The sequence below is a fragment of the Triticum aestivum genome, chromosome 6B, assembly GCF_018294505.1.
Source record: "Triticum aestivum cultivar Chinese Spring chromosome 6B, IWGSC CS RefSeq v2.1, whole genome shotgun sequence".
NCBI classification, from domain to species: Eukaryota; Viridiplantae; Streptophyta; class Magnoliopsida; order Poales; family Poaceae; genus Triticum; species Triticum aestivum.
Genome location: NC_057810.1, coordinates 649,625,086 through 649,631,966, shown reverse-complemented (window position 1 = coordinate 649,631,966; position 6,881 = coordinate 649,625,086).

Sequence of the window (6,881 nt, the reverse complement as noted above, 5' to 3'; positions counted from 1 at the left end):
GAATTGAGTGACTCGACTTGGCACATGTTCACACATGTAGTTGAATCAAATCAACATAGCCTTCACGATATTTATGTTCATGGTGGATTATATCCTACTCATGCTTGTACTTGGTGTAAATTAATTTTAATGCATGTTTATGACTGTTGTCGCTCTCTCAGTTGGTCGCTTCCCAGTCTTTTGATAGCCTTCACCTGTACTAAGCGGGAATACTGCTTGTGCATCCAAAATCCTTAAACCCCAAAGTTGTTCCATATGAGTCCACTATACCTTCCTATATGCGGTATTTACCTGCCGTTCCAAGTAAATTTGTATGTGCCAAACTCCAAACCTTCAAATGAAATTCTGTTTTGTATGCTCGAGCAGCTCATGTTACAACTAGGGTTGCCTATATTTTCCATGCTAGGTGGGTTATTCTCAAGAGGAGTGGACTCCGCTCCTCATTCACGAGAAAGGGCCGGTAACCGGGATGCCCAGTCCCATGATCCAAAAAGATCAAAGCAAATCAAAATAATTAAACAAAACTCCCCCAGGGCTGTTGTTAGTTGGAGGCACTCGTTGTTTTGACCAAGCCATGGATTGATGCTTGTTGGTGGTTGGAGGAGTATAAACTTTTACCATTCTGTTTGAGAACTGCCTATAATGCATGTAGTATGGAAGATACAGCCATCTCATATTTGTTGTGTTGACAGCGAAAGTATGTCGCTCAAAATGTTATCCAATCTCTATTTTTAAAATCGAGCTCTGGCACCTCTACAAATCCCTGCTTCCCTCTGCGAAGGGCCTATCTATTTACTTTTATGTTAAGTCATCACCCTTCTTATTAAAAAGCACTCGTTGGAGAGCACATTGTCATTTGCATTCATTACTATTGGTTTATATTGGGTATGACTTGATTGGATCTCTTTTACCCCGAATTACAATGTGTAGTTAGTCCTTGATCTTTAAAGGTGCTCTGCATTTATATTTTGCGGTCTCGGAAAGGGCTAGCGAGATACCATTTTGTTATATCATGTTATGATTGTTTTGAGAAAGTGTTGTCATCCAGGTTTTATTATTATGGCTCGCTAGCTGATTATGTTATTGATATGAGTAATTGTGAGACCCAAGTGTTATTGTGAGTATGGTTAGTTCATAATATTTGCTGAAACTTGAATGTTGGCTTTTCATGTTTACAACAACAAGAGCAAACATAGTTTGTAAAAGTTTTTCTTTATCACTTTCAGTTTATCAACTAAATTGCTTGAGGACAAGCAAAGGTTTAAGCTTGGGGGAGTTGATACGTCTCCAACGTATCTACTTTTCCAAACATGTTTTCCCTTGTTTTGGACTCTAACTTGCATGATTGAATGAAACTAACCCGGCCTGACACTGTTTTCAGCAAAACTGCCATGATGTTGTTTTATGTGTAGAAAAGAAAAGTTCTCGGAATGTCCTGAAAATCCACGGAGGCACTTTTTGGAATTAATAAGAATTTCTGGACGAAAGAAATAAACCAGGGGGGCCCACACCCTGTCCACGAGACAGGGGGGCGCCCCCTTGTAGGGCGCCCCCCCTATCTCGTGGGCCCCCTAGAGCTCCGCCGACCTCAACTCCAACTCCATATATTCCGTCTCGCAGAGAAAAAAATCAAAGAGAAAGTTTCATCGCGTTTTACGACATGGAGCCGCTGCCAAGCCCTAATCTCTCTCAGGAGGGCTGATCTGGAGTCCGTTCGGGGCTCCGGAGAGGGGGATACGTCGCCGTCGTCATCATCAACCATCCTCCATCACCAATTTCATGATGCTCACCGCCGTGCGTGAGTAATTCCATCGTAGGCTTGCTGGATGGTGATGGGTTGGATGAGATTTACCATGTAATCAAGTTAGTTTTGTTAGGGTTTGATCCCTAGTATCCACTATGTTCTGAGATTGATGTTGCTATGACTTTGCTATGCTTAATGCTTGTCACTAGGGCCCGAGTGCCATGATTTCAGATCTGAACCTATTATGTTTTCATGAATATATGTGTGTTCTTGATCCTATCTTGCAAGTCTATAGTCACCTATTATGTGTTATGATCCGACAACCCCGAAATGACAATAATCGGGATACTTCTCGGTGATGACCGTAGTTTGAGGAGTTCATGTATTCACTATGTGTTGATACGTTGGTCCGGTTCTCTATTAAAAGGAGGCCTTAATATCTCTTAGTTTCCACTAGGACCCCGCTGCCACGGGAGGGTAGGACAAAAGATGTCATGCAAGTTCTTTTTCATAAGCACGTATGACTATTTACAGAATACATGCCTACATTACATTGATGAACTGGAGCTAGTTCTGTGTCACCCTATGTTATAGCTATTACATGAGGAATCGCATCTGGCATAATTATCCATCACTGATCCATTGCCTACGAGCTTTTCACATATTGTTCTTCGCTTATTTACTTTTTCGTTGCTACTGTTACAATTACTACAAAAACCCCAAAACTATTATCTTTACTTTTGCCACCGTTACCTTTATTATCATACTACTTTGCTACTAAATACTTTGTTGCAGATACTAAGTTATCCAGGTGTGGTTGAATTGACAACTCAACTACTAATACTCAAGAATATTCTTTGGCTCCCATTGTGTCGAATCAATAAATTTGGGTTGAATACTTTACCCTCGAAAGCTGTTGCAATCCCCTACACTTGTGGGTTATCACTCGCCGAGCGGTCCTAAAGTTCGTCTAGGCACTTACCATAAATGCCGCGACGGAGCCTTATGTTCTCCTTCACAGAGTCCGCCAGCTGAGCGCGAACATCTCCTAATTCGACGCTTAGCCGGACATTGGCATCTTGAAGATTGTTCTTCTCCTGCCTAACTTGCATAAGAATACGCTCGCCATCTTTTAGCCGCCTTTGGAGATGTGACTCGTCACCTCCTACGACCTCCGGATTCTCCCCGGGATTGTCTGCAGAATTCTCTGTTGGACTTATCATACATGCCACTTACTAACTGGTACGTTTTCATACAATTGAGACAAATGTTACCAAGTGAGGCCTTCTGGGATTCCTCTAGTTTGGCAACCATGACCCTCAGCTGGGTCTTGCACTCCTCCAGCTCTCGAGACAATTGTTCATTCTTATCTACAAGGACTTGTGCATAAATTGATCCTTAAAATAGTTGTTCCAACCGTTTCAAGTCTTAGGGGCTACTGCTATACATGCTTATCAAATTTTCTTACCCGTATGTCTTTGGCATACTGGTCCATCGCACGGGCAAGCCCGCCTTGAGCAGCTCGGATATATGCGTCTCCTGTATTGAAGGCATTAAATGCCTCTTTAGAAAAGATGTTGTTGCGAAGTACGACCCGTCGGCGCCGATGATTCATAGCACTCTCTACTTCGGAATTCGTGGCGGAGAGCATATCCGCATCCTCTGTCGGAGGACAATTCGGCATCGGCCCCGTGTCCACTTCCTCCCTCGAAGCCGGTCCTGGAATCCAGCTGGTGGAGGCGTGATTGGCAGGATCTCCGGATATAGTCCGGCTATTCCTCTTTCTGCCAGGACACAAAGGACGCTGTCACATTTAAAACACAATAATCATAGAGCAGGTTTTTACCATACCTCTATAACGGTGTTTTGGCCCTAACCGCCTTCCTCTTAAACCTGCCCGATTCGGACGCCCTTTGCCGACAAGCCCCTAGGGGCTCGGCGCCGCGTTCCGACTGTCGTCTCTACAAAAATACGAGATTCTAGGCATTAGGCATGACATCAGAAAGGATTCCTCTTCAGAGGATAGGGTTTTTTAGCTTTGCTTACATGCGATGCAGGTAGCAGTCCGGGATAGTCGGCAATAATAGCCACTGAGGCACCATCGCAGCTTGCCTGATAAAATGTCCCATTGACGAGCTCCACAGTAATATCCGGGTCTTCTTCGAGTCCTGGATCGAAGGCCCTTCCGGGGTCCTCTGGCTGCGGGGAGGGGCTAGAGAATCCTTCTACGGCCCTCCTTAGTTCCTGCTCAGAAATATTGAGGTAAATAACCTTGACGAAGGACGCCAGAATGAATGAAGCGGGGGGGAGAGTGACGACTTACCCAGCTTGGGGGGTTGTACATAGAAAACACATCCCGCGGTTTAATATGAAGGAATTCTTCCTCTTCTCATTTATACAAATCGGACAATATTCTCGCCAGAGCAGTGGCGGAGTCCGGACCCTTACGACCACAACGGGTGGCATCATCTTCCCGTTGTAGTGCCACATGGGCTTCCCCCGATACTGAAGCGGCTGCACTCCCCGCATTATACATACTGCCATAACCTCGACTACTGTCAGCCCTCATTTGGCCAGTAACTTTATCTTGTTCATCAGGAAGTGTACTTCTCTGGTATCCCCCTCCTGGGGGCCCCGAGGGCACCAACTTCGACGTGCCTTCGGCGGAGCATTGCTGAACTCAGGGAGACATGTCCGGACTGGATCCGGAAGGGGAACGTCATCGACATAAAACCACTCCGAGGGCCAGTTCTCCGGTGCCTTCTTGGGAGTACCGGATAGGTATCCGGTCTCGGCGACGCGCCATACTTCGGCTCCACCCACTTGATATATGGATTCCCCCTGGTTGCGAGGGACGAGGCAGAACAACTTCTTCCATAACCCGAAGTGAGCCTCGCAGCCCAGAAATAGTTCACAAAGGGCGACGAATCCTGCTATGTGCAGCACGGAGGCAGGGGTGAAGTTGTGCAACTGGAGGTCGTAGAACTCCAAGAGCCTGCGAAGGAATGGGTGGATTGGAAACCCGACGCCTCTCAACAGATGCGGGATGAGGCATATTCGCTCCCCCGGGGATGGAGGAGATCTCTCCGCTTGCTCCCCGCCATTATAGGTGGCTAGTCCGGCTCGGACGGGGACCATGAACGCCGGTGGAAGAAACCCCTGGGTCTGCAGCTCTATTAAGCGGTTTTGAGGAACAGAACATTCTTCCCAGTCACCTGGCCTAGAGCTACGGGAACGAGAGGAGGAGCTGCGATGATCGGCCATGCTGGAATGATTCTTTCTGGGCACGCTCTATCGGGTGCTCGCTCAAGGGAAGAAGATGGAGTTTGGATCTGAGAATCCCCGTCCCTTCAAATAGACGGTTTTGGCTTGCAGGACCGGGGAGACAAATGCAAAAATGCACCGGCTCCTCGTATTTGCTCGACACATGGAGATGGTCATTATTGAAGCATAGAAGCCGAGGAGTACAACATTGATGGGAAGCCGGACACCGTTCGTTACAACAAGTACTTTGGAGTATTCGGAGATGGAACCCGCCTTGCAATGCCGAAGACAAACTATGCGCCGGACTCATCGTCATTGAAGCCTGGTTCAGGGGCTACTGAGGGAGTCCTGGATTAGGGGGTATCCGGACAGCCGGACTACATACTTTGGCCGGACTGTTGGACCGTGAAGATACAAGACTCAAGACTTCGTCCCATGTCCGGATGGGACTCTCCTTTGCGTGGAAGATAAGCTTGGTGATTCGGATATTATATTTCCTTCTTTGTAACCAACTCCATGTAAACCCTAGCCTTCTCCGGTGTCTATATAAACCGGAGAGTTTAGTCCTTAGAACAGAATCATAATCATCATAGGCTAGCTTATAGGGTTTAGCCTCTACGATATCGTGGTAGATCAACTCTTGTAACACTCATATCATCAATATCAATCAAGAAGGAAGTAGGGTTTTACCTCCATCGAGAGGGCCCGAACCTGGGTAAACATTGTGTCCCTTACCTCCTGTTACCATTAGCCTTAGACGCACAGATCGGGACCCCCTACCCGAGATCCGCCGGTTTTGACACCGACAACGGCGACGAGTGGCGATCTCCTCTAGGGCGCGACGCTCCAGCTCCAGCTCCAGCCGCGCCTAGTCCTCCTGCGCCCACTTCATGGCCACCGCGTTGTCGAACCCCGCCTCCGTCTTGATGGCGGCGAGCTCCAGCTCCCTCTTCGGCTTGACGAAGTGGGGAGGAGCCAAGGAGGAGGCGCGCCTGCCCTCGTTGTGACGATGCCGGCGCTGCGGGTGCGCCGGCCGAGCGGCGTCTCCGTGGGCTCGGCCTTGATGTTGTAGAGCGCCGGTGAGCCGGAGGAGTAGGAGGAGGAAGAGGAGCCGGTCCTCCTCGGCATCCATTGGCCGCCGCTCCGGCGCGCGGCCGGGGCGGCAGGGTACGTGAACGGCGGCTCGTTGCCGCCCGCGAGGTGCTCGAGGACGGCGTGGAGCATGCGGCCAGGGGCGCCCCACCACAGGCGGCGGCGTTGCTGTTCTTGGTCCCCCGCACCACCGGTGCATTGTTGGTGGAGGCCAGCCGCTCCGCCTGTCGGCGTTCGAAGTAGGCCGCCCACGCCCGGTGGTTGCCGGCGGCGTACTCCGGGCGGGCCTGCTGCTCCCCCGTCAGCGACGCCCGCGCGTGCTCGGCCTCGGCGTTGAAGTAGTCGAGGCGCGTGACGTCGGGCAGCGGAGGCACGGGGACGCCCCCGGCGCTGAGCCTCCACCGCCCCGGCACGTGCATGTCAGGTGGGCTTCCCACTCATGCAGCGAGCGGCGGCTGAAGCCATTGGCCGCCGCCCCGTCGTCGGGGAACCTCTCGCCCATCGTATGCGGCGGCGGAAAGAGTTCGTCGGCGGCGGTTGTGCACGGGGAGAGAAGGGGGCTACAGGCGAGTGCGTCTCCGGCGAGGGAGGTGCTCCTTTATATAGCGGCCGGGAGGACGGCGTTGTGTGTATGCTGGTGGGAGGGGGCGCGTCGCCGCACCGCGCCACCCATGAAGAATCAATGGAAGGCCGACCGGCGGCAGCCTTGGCACTGATCCCCGTAGGAAACGAGCCGTTGTGAGGACAATGAGGCGTGGGTCGCTAACTCGGTGGGCCCGCC